At 42.8% G+C, this 16,084-nt stretch overlaps 2 pseudogenes across 1 annotated transcript; both read left to right on the top strand.

Moving 5' to 3' along the window:
* Positions 1 to 894: 894 nt before the first annotated feature.
* LOC118151725 (small nucleolar RNA U3) lies at positions 895 to 970 on the top strand (annotated as a pseudogene).
* Positions 971 to 14,622: 13,652 nt separating this feature from the next.
* On the top strand, positions 14,623 to 15,424 carry LOC100391412 (nuclear pore complex protein Nup85 pseudogene; annotated as a pseudogene). The gene has a single exon (XR_013532669.1). The product of XR_013532669.1 is annotated as a nuclear pore complex protein Nup85 pseudogene (transcript).
* The last annotated feature ends 660 nt before the right edge of the window (positions 15,425 to 16,084 follow it).

The following is a 16,084-nucleotide window of genomic DNA, read 5'->3' as shown; positions in this document are numbered from 1 at the left end:
TGTAACTAAAGACAGTATCCATTGCAGTGAACACCCTTGTCTGGGCTTCAGTGGACCTGGGATGTTCTCTGGTTGTGCGACATGGTGAGTTGCTCTATCTTTCTGCCTTTCAGTTTACAGAGAAACAGACTGAAAGCTACAGAGGTGCTCATTCTTTTAAGGAACTATTCATTAAATCAGATTTTCTTGGGGTGGGAGGAGGGGTGTGTGCTGGACATCAGTAGTTTTTAAAGTTCTGCCCAGTAACTCTAATGTGCACCAAAGTAAAGAATAATTGGGAAATGATGAACTGGCTCGCCAGAGTAATTCCAACTAAAGTTTAAGTGATTTAGAGTAGATTCCTTTCTTTCTCCACACACATTGTCAGCACGTTGACAGTGATACTGTTGGTTGAGTATCCAACAGTTGGGCAGCATGACACCAAGGTGGGTCATGCGAAAGAATAAGGCAATGTTTATTGAGTGCCTACTTTCTCCCAGTCAGTATGCTGGGTGCTACTCATTTGGTTTAATTCCCATGATGATCAGATGAGGTTGGTATAATCACCTCCACTGAAGAGATGAGAAAGCCAATGCCTTTACATAAAGAAGCTTTTCATGAAAGCCTTTAAATAGCATCACAAAGCAGAGTCATCCAAGGGAGCATTGGACCTACCTGCTCATTCTACAGACCTTACAGAACTGCCCACATGTCCGCCTTCAACAATGAACATTTGGCACCACCTAAATGCAGCTCTCTGGTTAAATAATTGGGGAGCCTCACATTCTCCAGCAGCTTCACAGTGATTGGGGCAGAATGTGGGAGAACAGAGGTTGAACTGACTCTGAGGTCTGTTGAGTCTGTGACTGCACCTCGTACAAGGAGGTCCATTTGGGATAAATTGGCTCCAGCCCAAAGACTATACTTTCAGGGATCATTTCTATAGTGTGTTACTAGAGAAGTTTCTCTGAATGTGTAGAGCACCAGTATATTAAAATTTGGTGCTTATAAGAGAGAGTTAAAAAAATGAATAGGAATTGCTTCAATTAAAATTACAAAAGAGTCAAAAAAAAAAAAAAAATTGGCTCCAGCCCAGAAGATTCCTCTAAGAAAAGATTTTGCATTTCCTCATTTTGCTTCCCCACCTCATTTTCCCCACAATCAACAGATTTGAGCTCTAAATCTGTGCCAAGCACTTAACATCCTTTGCATAATATTTTTAATCATCTTAACAAGTCTATGTGGTAGGAATTATTATATCCATGTCATTCATGACCCCAAGGCTCAGTGATGCCAAGGAATTACCTGGCTTCTCACAAGCTGTAGGGAGCAAAGTTAGGATTCAAAGTCAGGTGTTCTTACTCCAGAGCATGAACTCCAAAGCATGGTCTACACTGCGTATTCTTTTTCTAATGCACCAGAGCTGAGCAGATATACTGTATACTCTAATACCGTTCCATCAGGAGCAGCTATTTGAAATATGGTGGGCTGGAGCCATCTTCATCAGCTGGCCAGAATGTGATCCAGTGGATATCACCGAAGATTCAACAGCTTCTTGTTGATAAATAGCATAAAATTCCCACCATTTGAGTATTTTTCCATTTACAGTGACAGCATATTTTACCTGGTTCAAGTGTTAATTTGTTCACAGCCCAAGGAAATACTAGAAATTAAGAACCTTCTATAGTTTGTTGGACATCAGCCTGTAATTATGTAAGCTTACTTTTTAGCATTCTAGTAACTTTCCACTTCAGTCTAGATTGGAAATATCTCCTCATCTCCTAAAAGCTGGGGTGTATTATTTTTGCAGCATCAGTCAGAGGATGCAAAATGACAACAATTTCAGTATTCAGAGTTTTTTCTCTCCCTCATATTTAACTCAAACAGATCCTTCATCTTTTGGTTCCCATTTCCCCCAAAGCGTGAGACCCAGAGAAGATGCTTTAGGCCAAAGATTGTATTTTATCCATCGTTGTTTCTCCAGCACCTAATAGTGTCTGACACGCTACAGGCATTCAGGAAGTGAATGAATGAAGTGTGCTTGAAACGTGAAGGTGCTACTACCTTTTCTGATGTAATCAGAAAAATTTTTTCTAGAAGTGCACATGATTTTCAGTAAGCCATTATGTCATCCTTTAACTTGCTTCTCCTATTGTTTTTAACTGCTTTCCTGCAGCTAGATTTACTGACACATCCCCACTATGGTCTCAGGGTTACCCAAATCCCATTAAGTCTTGAGTAGATCACGTTGGAGACAGGAAGTGTATCAGTGGCTTAAGTCTCCACCACCTACAGGGGCTTAAGAAAGGGGAAAGTCTCCAAATCAGGATTCTGGGTGATGAGCTATGCCTTCTGAATTCACCTCAACCCTTCAGAGTCTCCAAATACATCTAATCCTCATGACAATTGTGTAAGGTAGGTACGTATGCCTGTTGGGATTAGGTTTACTTGCGTAAAACAACCCAACTACAATAGATTTACCAAAGAAGAGTTTATCTTTCTCCCATGACAGGAGGCTGCAAGAGCATTCAGGGCTGTCATGTGACTTCTCCAGGGCCATCAGGGTCTTAGGCTTCTTTTTAGCTTCTTTTAGCTTTCAGCTCCCCAGGAAGCTCACTAGACAGCTGTTTTTCTTTCAGCATCCTGTATGAGTTCCATGCACAAAAAAGAGGAAAAAGGATAAAGGGCAAAAACAAACACCAAGTGAATTGACCCCTTTACCACATTTTCCTGCAGCCCTTTGCAGGAATATCTGCTTATCTAACCAAACATAAATGGGACTCTGGGGATGTGAGTGTTTTTAATCAGTTAGACTGTTTTTAAAATAAAATTGGGTTATTTTCATAAGGGCAACAGGGAGGTGAGACTGGCATCTAACTGTGTCTCTCCAGAGTATGGCAGCATCTGGTGCTCTAGTAAAGAGCCCTGTGGGGGTCCATGATTCTAGGGGCATGGTGCTTCCCCCCATCTCTGGGTGACCCCAAGTACATCACCAGTCTTCTATCATGCTTCCCCTCTCCTCACACACCCTCCTTCATACTTGTCTCCCTCCTGAACTAGAACCCTACCCTGAACCAGAGCCACTCCCCAAAGTCCCTCTCCTGCTCCCGCCTCAGCCTTTCTCACTAAATCAGGGTTCTTTTGTCTTTGGACCAGATCCCAGTACTGGTCAGTGTGCTACCTGGTCTCTGCCTGAATGAGTGCATGGCATCCTTGCCTGTAGCCCTCTAACTCACAGCTGGACCTCCTTGAACATGAGACTGTCCAGTTCATGTCTGAACTTGTCCAGAGGATGACACAAAGTCTGTTTCTACAGTCAGGCTGGTTTCAGTACCCAGGAGTCAGGAAAAGAGGATCTAATGTCTTGTGATAACAAAGTTCCAGAAGGCTTTGCATTTGGCCCTCTTGGGGCTGGAGGTATCATACTTGGAGCTGAAGGGAGGGAGCTTTCATCCTCCCTCTCACATCACCTGACTGCTGAAGTAGCATCCAAGATCTCCAGGAGGTAGAATATCAGGGAGTCAGAAGGCATGTCATTCTCATCTAGCCTGACTGTTGTGCTTTATTCATGAAAAACGGAGGTCTAGAAAGGTGGGGGTAGAGCTCAGCCAGAATAAAAATGTGGAAATTGTGTGGTTGCTGGTTAGATTGCCAGTAAAATTGTTGATGGCCTACCCTGCAGTCATTCCCTTCTTTTTTCTTCCTGATAGAACTCAAGTGTTCTTTAGGTCTGGAGCCAGCCCTGTGCAGTGTGTCTCTCGGAAAGATTGCGCCTCCTTGGATGGAGCCTGACAACGTCCTTTGGGACCCAGGCTCTTTTCAACCTTTGGCTTCACCATCTTGGCCTCTTGGCCTTTCATCCTCCTGCTTGTACTTCACAGCCTCTAGACAGCTGTCATCACTCCAGGCATCAGGAGTGATTGAAAGGTATGAAGTGGCCGGACATGGTTGCTGAAGCCTGTAATCCCAGCACTTTGGGAGGCCAAGGCAGGTGGATCACGAGGTCAAGAGATTGAGAGCAACCTGGGCAACATTGTGAAACCCCATCTCTACTAAAAATACAAAAAAAATTAGCTGGGAGTGGTGGCACGTGCCTGTAGTCCCAGCTGCTCGGGAGGCTGAGGCAGGAGAATTGCCTTTATCCAAGAGGCGGAGGTTGTGGTGAGCCAAGATCGCACCATTGCACTCCAGCCTGGGTAACAAGAGCGAAACTCCATCACACACACAAAAAAAAAAGGTATGAAGCAAGTAAGTGGAAGGGTCAAAAGGCTTTCTCTTCTCAATGCTTTGTCTTTTTCTTGAGAAAGGGAAGTTGCCGATACCCAAACATCATGTTAGAATTCCCTGCTCCAAGTATTATTGGACCCTACTGGACCCCCCTTTTTTTTTTTCTGGAGACTGGGTCTCATTCTGTCACTCAGCCTGGAGTACAGTCATTTGAACATGGCTCACTGCAGCCTTGATCTCCTTCAAAGAGCACTTCAAAGGCTCAAGTGCTCTTTGAACCTTGGCCTCCCAAGTAGCTGGGACCACAGGCACACACCACCATGTCTGCCTAATTTAGAAAATTTTTTTTGTATGGATGAGATCTTGCTATGTTGCCTATGCTGGTCTAACTCCTGGACTGAAGCAATCATCCACCTCAGCCTCCCAAAATGTTGGCATTACAGGCATGAGCCACAGTGGTTGGCCTGGACACTCTACCTTCTTTCAGGCTCAACCATCCCTTATGGCAGGGTTTCCAGGTAGAACACCCAATTAAATGTGAATTTCAGAGAAACCACAAATAATTTTTAGTATAACTATGCCCGAATGTTGTATAAAATATACTAAAAAGTTATTTTCTGTTCCTCTGAAACTCATGTTTAAGTGGGCATTGTGTATTTATCTGACAATCTTTTCTACGGGCACTGCTACAACTTCCTCCAGGGACCACTGTCTCCCTAAGGAACTGCCCCCATGGGGGGCCTGGAGTCCTCAAAATGCCACAGCACCAGGATGCTCAATGAGAAGGTTGGCCTGAACGCCTCTCTTCCCCTTTTGTTTTACTATGTTCGTGTAATCCCAAAGAAAAGTCACTTGTGCCTCTCTCTCATAATACACATTCAACAAAACTTTTTTTATTTAACTTTTAGCCACTCTTCCTTGAGACTCAGCCCTGAGTTCTGGGGGTAGAGCTCAGCCAGAATAAAAATGTGAATGGCAGACATGATGGCATTCCCAGCTTCGCCTCTGCCCTCTGGAGCCAAGGTTTAGCCAGCCTTGTCTGTCTGCCTCGACTCCAACCTGAGCGTGTCTTTACAAGGGCACTCCAGCACTGTTCTCTTAAGCAGCATGTTTCTAGTTCATGCAAACAGACCTACCCAGCTGTCTACACAGGCATGTCAGAATCTTCCAAGTAGGTGCACCTTACTCTCAAAAGAGATGCATGCATTGTGCACTATTCAGAGGAGAGACCAAAAAACCTTCCTGCTTAGGCAGTCTTCATGGAAATTAGGATTTGACATGGTCCTCAAAAGGAAGGGGTGGGACAAGTCAAAAGGCAGGAAGAGGATGTGGCTGGCAAATGGGACTAAGTGTGTTTTCAGGAGATTGAGGAGACCAAGACTGAAGCAGGGGTTGCTTGCTATAAAGTTGGGAAATGAGATTGAGTAACTTCTGGGCCAGATTATGGAAGACACTGCAAGTAAGAAATGACAGCATGTTTGATTTAGTAGGAAAGAGAACCCAGTGAAATGTGAATATTTAAGGTTATGCAATATAGGCTTGTTTGACTCTTCCCCTCATTATTCCCCAGTGTAAAATTAGAACCCTTAAAGATAAATACAGCACCCTTTGTTGAAGATATGCTCTCTTCTGCTGGTTAGGAAATCTGAGCCTTTAAAAAAATTTACTATTTCTTTTCTTTTTTTTTTTTTTTTGCATTTTAGGTTTTGGGGTACATGTGCAGAACATACAAGATAGTTGCATAGGTACACACGTGGCAGTGTGATTTGCTGTCTTCCTCACATTCAGCCACATCTGGCATTTCTCCCCATGCTATCCCTCCCCAGCTCCTGCCCCCCTGTCCCTTCCCTATTCCCCCCAACAGACCCCAGTGTGTAGTGCTCCCATCCCTGTGTCCATGCGTTCTCATTGTTCATCACCTGCCTATGAGTGAGAATATGTGGTATTTCATTTTCTGTTCTTGTGTCAGTTTGCTGAGAATGATGTTCTCCAGATTCATCCATGTCCCTACAAAGGACTCCTCATTTTTGATTGCTGCATAATATTCCATGGTGTATATGTGCCACATTTTCCCTGTCCAGTCTATGATCGATGGGCATTTGGGTTGGTTCCAGGTCTTTGCTATTGTAAACAGTGCTGCAATGAACATTCATGTGTATGTGTCCTTATAGTAGAACGATTTATAGTCCTTTGGATATATACCCAGTAATGGGATTGCTGGGTCAAATGGAATTTCTATTTCTAGGTCCTCGAGGAATCGCCACACTGTCTTCCACAATGGTTGAATGAATTTACACTCCCATCAGCAGTGTAAAAGTGTTCCTATTTCTCCACATCCTCTCCAACATCTGTTGTCTCCAGATTTTTTAATGATCAGCATTCTAACTGGCATGAGATGGTATCTCAATGTAGTTTTGATTTGCATTTCTCTGATGACCAGTGATGATGAGCATTTTTTCTTATGTTTGTTGGCCTCATGTATGTCTTCTTTATTAAAGTGTCTGATCATATACTTTGCCCATTTTTGTATGGGCTTCTTTGGGTTTTTTTTCTAAATCTGTTTGAGTTCTTTGTAAATTCTGGATATCAGCCCTTTGTCAGATGGGTAAACTGCAGACATTTTTCCCCATTCTGTTGGTTGCAGATTCACTCTAGTGACTGTTTCTTTTGCCATGCAGAAGCTGTGGAGTTTGATTAGGTCCCATTTGTCTATTTTGGCTTTTGTTGCCAATGCTTTTGGAGTTTTGGTCATGAAGTCCTTGCCTACTCCTATGTCCTGAACGGTTTTGGCTAGATTTTCTTCTAGGGTTTTTTATGGTGCCAGGTCTTATGCTTAAATCTTTAATCCATCTGGAGTTAATTTTAGTGTAAGGTGTCAGGAAGGGGTTCAGTTTCTGCTTTCTGCACATGGCTAGCCTGTTTTCCCAACACCATTTATTAAACAGGGAATCCTTTCCCCCTTGCTTGTTTTTGTCAGGTTGATCAAAGATTGTATGGTTGTAGATAGGTTGTGTTGCCTCTGATGCCTCTGTTCTGTTCCATTGGTCTATATCTCTGTTTTGGTACCAGTACCTTGCTGTTTTGATTACTGTAGCCTTGTAGTATAGTTTGAAGTCCAGTAGTGTGATGCCTCCTTCCTTGCTCTTTTTGCTTAGAATTGAGTTGGCTATGCGGGATCTCTTTTGGTTCCATATGGAATTTAATGTGGTTTTTTCCAGTTCTGTGAAGAAGGTCATTAGTAGCTTGAAGGGGATAGCATTGAATCTGTAAATTACTTTGGGCAGTATGGCCATTTTCATGATATTGATTCTTCCTAACCATGAACATGGAATGTTTCTCCATCTGTTTGTGTCCTCTCTTATTTCATTGAGCAGTGGTTTGTAGTTCTCCTTGAAGAGGTCTTTTACATTCCTTGTTAGCTGTATTCCTAGGTATTTTATTCTCTTTGTAGCAATTGTGAATGGCAGTTCGTTCTTGATTTGGCTCTCTTTAAGTCTGTTATTAGTGTATAGGAATGCTTGTGATTTTTGCACATTGATTTTGTATCCTGAGACTTTGCTGAAGTTGCTTATCAGTTTCAGGAGTTTTTGGGCTGAGATGATGGGGTCTTCTAGATATACTATCATGTCGTCTGCAAATAGAGACAATTTGGCCTCCTCCTTTTAATTTTAATACTCTTTATTTCTTTTTGTTGCCTGATTGCTGTAGCTAGAACTTCCAGTACTATATTGAATAGGAGTGGTGAGAGAGGGCATCCTTGTCTAGTGCCAGATTTCAAAGGGAATGCTTCCAATTTTTGCCCATTCAGTATGATATTGGCTGTTGGTTTGTTGTAAATACCTTTTATTATTTTGAGATACATTCCATCAATACCTAGTTTATTGAGAGTCTTTAGCATAAAGAGCTGTTGTATTTTATCAAAGGCCTTCTGTGCATCAATTGAGATAATCATGTGGTTTTTGTTTTTGGTTCTTTTTATGTGGTGAATTATGTTTATAGACTTGCGTATGTTGAACCAGCCTTGCATCCCCAGGATGAATCCTACTTGATCATGGTGGATAAGCTTTTTGATGTGCTATTGCAATTGGCTTGCCAGTATCTTATTGAAGATTTTTGCGTCTATGTTCATCATGGATATTGGCCTGAAGTTTTCTTTTCTTGTTGAGTCTCTGCAGGGTTTTGGTATCAGGATGATGTTGGTCTCATAAAATGACTTGGGAAGGATTCCCTCTTTTTGGATTATTTGGAATACTTTCAGAAGGAATGATACCAGCTCCTCTTTGTATGTCTGGTAGAATTCGGCTGTGAAACCATCTGGACATGGGCTTTTTTTGTGTGGTAGGCTCTTAATTGCTGCCTCAACTTCAGACTGTGTTATTGGTCTATACATAGTTTCGACTTTCTTGTGGTTTAGTCTTCAGAGGACACAAGTGTCCAGGAATTTATCCATTTCTTCCAGGTTTACTAGTTTATGTGCCTAGAGTTTTTTGTGATATTATCTGATGATGGTTTGAATTTCTGTGGAATCTGTGGTGATTTCCCCTTTATCATTTTTTATTGCATCTATTTGGTTATTCTCTCTTTTCTTTTTTATCAATCTGGCTAGTGGTCTGTCTATTTTGGTGATCTTTTCAAAAAAACAGCTCTTGGATTTATTGATTTTTTGAAGGGATTTTTGTGTCTCTATCTTCTTCAGTTCTGCTCTGATCTTAGTTATTTCTTGTCTTCTCCTAGGTTTTGAGTTTTTTTGATCTTGCTCCTCCAGCTCTTTCAATTTTGATGTTAGGGTGTCAATTTTGGATCTCTCCACTCTTCTCATGTGGGCCCTTATAACTATATATTTTCCTCTAGAGACTGCTTTACATGTGTCCCAGAGATTCTGGTATGTTGTGTCTTTGTTCTCATTGGTTTTGAAGAACTTCTTTATTTCTGCCTTCATTTCATTGTTTATCCAGTCGACATTCAAGAGCCAGTTGTTCAGTTTCCATGAAGCTGTGTGGTTCTGAGTTAGTTTCTGAATTCTGAGTTCTAACTTGATTGCACTATTGTCTGAGATACTGTTTGTTATGATTTCAGTTGTTTTGCATTTGCTGAGGAGTGATTTACTTCCAATTATGTGGTCAATTTTAGAGTAGGTGTGATGTGGTGCTGAGAAGAATGTATATTCTGTGGATTTGGTGTGGAGAGTTCTGTAGATGTCTATCAGCTTTGCTTGTTCCAGGTCTGAGTTCAAGCCCTGGATATTCTTGTTAATTTTCTGTCTGGTTGATCTGTCTAATATTGACAGTGGAGTGTTAAAGTCTCCCACTATTATTGTGTGGGAGTCTATGTCTCTTTGTAAATCATTAAGAAATTGCCTTATGTATCTGGGTGCTCCTGTATTGGGTCCATATATATTTAGGATCGTTAGCTCTTCTCGTTGTGTAGATCCTTTTACCATTATGTAATGTCCTTCTTTGTCTCTTTTGATCTTTGTTGCTTTAAAGTCTATTTTATCAGAGACGAGAATTGCAACTTCTGCTTTTTTTTTTTTGTTTGCTCTCCATTTGCTTGGTAACTCTTCCTCCATCCCTTTATTTTGAACCTTTGTGTATCCTTGCATGTGAGATGGGTTTCCTGGATAGAGCACACTGATGGGTTTTGGCTTTTTATCCAATTTCCCAGTCTGTGTCTTTTGATTGGTGCATTTCGCCCATTTACATTGAGGGTTTATATTGTTATGTGTGAATTTGATACTGTCATTTTGATGCTAGCTGGCTGTTTTGCCCATTAGTTGATGCTGATTCTTCATTTTGTTGATCCTCTTTAGCATTTGGTATGTTTTTGTAATGGCTGGTACTGGTTGTTCCTTTCTATGTGTAGTGCCTCTTTCAGGAGCTCTTGTAAAGCAGGCCTGGTGGTGACAAAATCTCTGAGTACTTACTTGTTCATGAAGGATTTTATTTTTCCTTCACTTATGAAGCTTAGTTTGGCTGGATATGAAATTCTGGTTAGAAAGTTCTTTTCTTTAAGGATGTTGAATACTGGCCCCCACTCTCTTCTGGCTTGTACAGTTTCTGCCGAGAGATCTGCTGTGAGTCTGATGGGCTTCCCTTTGTGGGTGACCCCACCTTTCTCTTGGGCTGCCCTTAGCATTTTCTCCTTCATTTCAACCCTGGTGAATCTGATGATTATGTGCCTTGGGGTTGCTCTTCTTGCGGAATATCTTTGTGGTGTTCTCTGTATTTCCTGGACTTGAATATTGGCCTGCCTTGCTAGGTTGGGGAAATTTTCCTGGATAATATCCTGAAGAGTATTTTCCAGCTTGGATTCATTCTCTTCATCGCATTCAGGTACACCTATCAACTGTAAATTAGGTCTACTCACATAGTCCCACATTTCTTGAAGACTTTGTTCATTCCTTTTTGTGCTTTTTTTTCTAATCTTGGCTTCTCATTTTATTTCATTGAGTTGATCTTCGACTTCTGATATCCTTTCTTCTGCTTGGTCAATTTGGCTGTTGAAACTTGTGCATGCTTCACGAAGTTCTTGTGTTGTGTTTTTCAGCTCCATCAATTCACTCATATTCCTCTCTAAGTTGTCCATTCTTGATATCATTTTCTCAAATTTTTTTTCAACATTCTTAGTTTCTTTGCATTGAGTTAGAACATGTTCTTTTCGCTCACGGAATTTTCTCATTACCCACCATCTGTAGTCTGATTCTGTCATTTCATCACACTCATTCTCTGTCCATCTTTGTTCCCTTGCTGGTGAGTAGTTGTGGTCCCTTGTAGGAGGCAAGGTGTTCTGGTTTCAGGTGTTTTCCTCTTTTTTGCGCTGACTTCATCCCATCTTTGTGGATTTATCCACCTGTCATCTGAGTAGTTGCTGATTTTCCAATTGGGTCTCTGAGTGGACATCCAGATTGTTGATGATGAAGTATTTCTGTTCCTTAGTTTTCCTTCTAACAGTCTGGCCCCTCTGCTGTAGGACTGCTGAGGTCCACTCCAGGCCCTGCTTTCCTGGGGTACACCTGTAGCAGCTGTGGAACTGTGATGGTTGCTACCAGTTTCTTCTTCTGCTATCTTTGTCCCTGAATGATGCCCGCCAAATGTCAGTCTGATCAGTCCTTTGTGAGGTGACTCTTTGGATATATGGGGTCAGGGAGCTGCTTGAGGTGACTGTCTGTACTTTATACTTGAGGAGACAGTCTGTACTTTATAGGAGCACAAGTGCTGAGCTGTGAGCTCCATTGTTCATTCAGGGCTGCTAGGCAGGTATGTTTAAGTCTGCTGCAGCAGAACTCATAAAGCCCCTTTTTTTCCTCAGGTGCTCTGTCCCGGGGAGTTAGGGCTTTATTTATGAGTATCCATTGCACTGTCCTGCCCAGCAAGGAGGCAGTCTAATCACTGCCTGCCTGTAGTGGCTATGCTGAGCTGCTGTGGACTTCACCCTGTTGCCGTGGGCTCTGCCCTGTTGCTGTGGGCTCCACTTTGCTGTCGTGGGCTCCTCCCTGCAGCCATGGGCTCTGCCCTGCTGCTGTGGGCTCTGCCCTATTGTCATGGGCTCTGCCCTGCTGCTGTGTGTAGTTCCCTGTAATCCTGTTTACATGGGTGTGGTTAGAGCTGCCATGGTGATAGTGGCCTGCCTCTGTAGTGGTGGACTCTCTCTGTTATGGCAGGTTGCCTCAGCAATGGCAGGCTGTGTCAGCAATGGCAGACTACCTCCGTAAGCATCAAGTGCCTCAGTAATGGCGGACACCCCTCCCTCACCAAGCTGCACCATCCTGGATTCAGCTGTGCTTGCTGTGAAACTCTCAACCCCAAATGTTTCCAATTGCTGTTTTGTTTGTTTTTGTGGGAGTGGGACCCACTGAGCCTGATCACCTGGCTCCCTGCCTCAGAGCCCTTTTTTTTTTTTTAAGTTGAACAGTTGACTCTCTCCCAGGTGTTCTAGTCGCCTGCTGAAAGGGCACCAGAATCTGTGTGATTTCCTGTGCAGTGACCCACTGCACCAGCTAGAACAATGTTGCTGCCCAGGAATCTTCTGGCCTGGCTTTCTGTTTAAGTCTTGTTTAATCAGATGAATGTGCTAATCTGCTTTCCGAAATCTCCAATTGCCAGTTTAACAGGGCAACTAAACCAGTGTATTTTGTACGGAGTGCTGCTGTGCTACGGCCCCAGCCCAAACAGCCATGCCGGCCCAAATAGCCGCACTGGTGGCCCGTGGGGCTCCTACACCTGGGAGTCTCCTGGGTTGTGGGCAATAAAGATCCGTCTGGAAAAGTGGCTTGCACTCACCCTCTGCACTTTCACTGGGAGCTGCAATCCTGAGTTGGTCCTACAGCCCCATCTTCTCCCCTCCTCAAAGAATTTACTATTTCTAAGTAATGCCTTTAGTTTCTGGACTAAACAAAAAGATCATCTAGTATTGAAGAAAAGAACCTATTTTATTATTTGATATTAAAATTAACATCAGCTTTAACTCAAACATAAGGATGTTCCAGGGCAACTTGATTCTTACTAATTATCTGACGGCCACTTCCTTCCTCCTGGGTCTGGGGGCTTGTTTACAGGGGAACTTCTGGATATGTGTGGCTTTCCTCCCCATTTCCTACCTGCCAATAAACACTGTGCCAGCTTTCAACCACCTAACCCCTGCAGCACACATAGAATTTTCTTGCCCAATGAATCGAGTGCACTGTTTGCTAGTTATACTGTTCTGAGAATAGTACAATTGATGTGTCCCAAAGTAAATCCCCTCCCTTTTATGTACCTTCTCTCTCAATGGCCCCATCCCTATCCAGCATCCTGGCGACCTCCATCACTGATATCCTGCTTAAACCCTACCCAGAAAAGGATGTGATTAACTATTTCGCATAACACCCAGAAATGCTCAAACAGGGTAGGGAGAAACCTGGAAAATTGAGATGCACAAAAAAAATACATTACAGTCCTTCTCTAAGACCTTTTCTCACTCCTTAAAAAGAAACCCCCAAAACTCAGGAGGTGAGGTAGGATCAGGGGAGGATTCCTTGTTACTTCTGCTTTTCTTGAAATTTTTCCACTGTGACATTCACATGTTTACTAAGATATAAATGGTCACCAAAGGTTACTATGTGATCTTTCCAGCAAAACAGAAAAAAAAATCATGTCTAACTAATGTAAGTGCATCTCACAGACAGACAAATATTGCATGCACTCACTCATATGTGGGCACTGAAAAAGTTGACCTCATGGAGGTAGAGAGTAGAATGATGGTTACCAGAGGCTGGGAAGGGGTGGGTTTTGGTGGGTGTGGGGAAGTGGAGATGAGAAGAGGTTGGTAAATGGGTACAATCATATAGTTGGATAGAAGGAATAAATTTGAATGTTTGATAGTCAAGTAGGGTGACTAGAGTTCCCAACAACATATTATATATTTTAAAATAGCTACAAAAGAGGACTTGGAAATGTTTCCAACATGTACACAAATGGTAAATGTTCATGGTGATGGACACCCTAAATGCCCTGACTTGACCATTACACATTCTGTGCATGTAACAAAATATCACATGCAAGCCATAAATATGTACAAATATTATGTATCAATAAAAATAAAACAAGGAAAGCTCAAATTAGGGGAATTTTGGCAGCAGCCATTAGAGCAGGGGCTGTTTCTTCAGAGGCCAGAAGAGGCCTTTCCAAAATGAGCAACAGAACTGGGTGTGGCGGCTCATCCCTGTAATCCCAGCACTGTTGGAGGCCAAGGAGGGTGGATCAGTTGAGGTCAGGAGTTAAGAGATCAGCCTGGCCAACACCTTGAAACCCCTTCTCTACTAAAAATAGAAAAAAATAGCTGGGTGTGCTGGCACTCTCCTGTAATCCCAGCTACTCTGGAGGCTGAGGCAGGAGAATCACTTGAACCCAGGAGGCGGAGGTGTTAGTGAGCTGAGATGGCGCTCACTTTTTTTTTTTTTTTTCAAATTAATGGTTTTATTTCCATCTTTAACACTAGCAGAGGAGTCCAAAACAGATTGATATCCATGGATATAGTTTAAATGTAACAAAGAAAAAGCTGAACTATGTACACTGAAAAAAGGAGAGACATTTTCATACCAACCTTTTCCTGGTTTGCAGTTTCTCAATAGTAGAAACCAAACACATTAAAATTTTTTTTTACCAATTTAATTTAGGATGAAGTAACACAACTTTTATTATCAACCACTTGAGTTATCTTTAAGGATAAAACTTAAAGAAATTTAAAAATGGGTATTAACCATATTTTATTAGTGGACTGGCTCCAAGGTTGCCTTGCTCCAAGTCTGGGCATCACAACGTTGCCATGACACCCAGAAGAAAGTTAATGGCAATGATGTCCAGTCAGAGGGCAGACACGCTAAACATCAGCTGGAGTAAGCCTCGGGACTGTTCGCTCATCCCAGCCTGTGACAGCTGGGAGTGGATTACTTTGATTACTGCCCTGAGCTGGGCCGAGTCTCCTTGGAGTTGCACATTGAGCGGATACCTCTGAACACCGAGCAGAAAGCCTTCAAGGTGCTGCGGATCTGTGAGCAGCGGCAGATGACTGAACAAGTTCGCAGCATTTGTAAGATCTTAGCCATGAAAGCCGTCCGCAACAATCGCCTGGGTTCTGCCTTCTCTTGGAGCATCCGCGCTAAGGATGCCGCCTTTGCCACGCTTGTGTCAGACCGGTTCCTCAGGGATTACTGTGAGCGAGGCTGCTTTTCTGATTTGGATCTCATCGACAACCTGGGGCCAGCCATGATGCTCAGTGACCGACTGACATTCCTGGGAAAGTATCGCGAGTTCCACCGTGTGTATGGGGAGAAGCGTTTTGCCGATGAAGCTTCACTCCTTCTGTCCTTGATGACGTCTCAGATTGCCCCTCGGTCTTTCTGGATGACTCTGCTGACAGATGCCCTGCCCCTTTTGGAACAGAAACAGGTGATTTTCTCAGCAGAACAGACGTATGAGCTGATGCAGTGTCTGGAGGACTTGACTTCAGGAAGACCAGTGCATGGAGGACCCCACACCCAGCAGTGCCAGGATGATGACATAGAGACTACCAAGGTGGAAATGCTGAGGCTTGCTCTTGCACGAAATCTTGCTCGGGCAATTGTAAGAGAAGGCTCACTGGAAGGCTTCTGAGAGCTGCTTCAATGTGGTAACTTTGTATGACAATGTATATAATTTTTTAAAAAGAATAAATGTTCTTTTGCAAAAAAAAAAAAAAAAAATGAGCCTGGGTGACAGAGTGAGACCCTATCTCAAAAAATACCAAAAAAAAAAAAAAAAAAAAAAAAAAAAATGAGCATCGGGCTTTGCTGAAAGCCAGAGAGCTCTTTGCATACTCCTTTTGCATCCAACCCTTCACTTCAGTCATCAGAAGGATCTTTCTAGTGCAGAGTTACTGTTATTTTCCCACATATTTACTCATGAACAGATAATACATATACATGGCACAGAATTCAAAATACCCGACAGGTGATTGAATAAAATGTAAGCCTCCTTCCTTTTCCTTCTCCCTGGTTACACTGTTCCTGCAACCTCTATGATCAGTTTTTTTCTTTCCTTTCTTCTTTCCTTCCTTCCTTTTTTCCTTCTTTCCTCCCTTCCTTTCCTTCCCTCCCTCCCTCCCTCTCTTTCTCTTTCTTCTTTTTTCAGAGTCTTGTTCTGTCACCCAGGCTGGAATGCAATGGCACCATCTCAACTCACTGCAACTTCCACCTCCCAGGTTCAAACAATTCTTCTGCCTCAGCCTCCTGAGTAGCTGGGACTACAGGTGCATGCCACCATGCCTGGCTAACTTTTGTATTTTTAATAGAGATAGGGTTTCACCACATTGACCAAGCTGGTCTCAAACTCCTGACCTCATAATCCATCCACCTCGGCTTCCC

This window comes from Callithrix jacchus, chromosome 2 (genome assembly GCF_049354715.1).
Source record: "Callithrix jacchus isolate 240 chromosome 2, calJac240_pri, whole genome shotgun sequence".
Classification (NCBI taxonomy): Eukaryota; Metazoa; Chordata; class Mammalia; order Primates; family Cebidae; genus Callithrix; species Callithrix jacchus.
The sequence above is the reverse complement of the archived record's forward strand: the minus strand, read 5'-3'. Positions and strand labels throughout refer to the sequence as shown.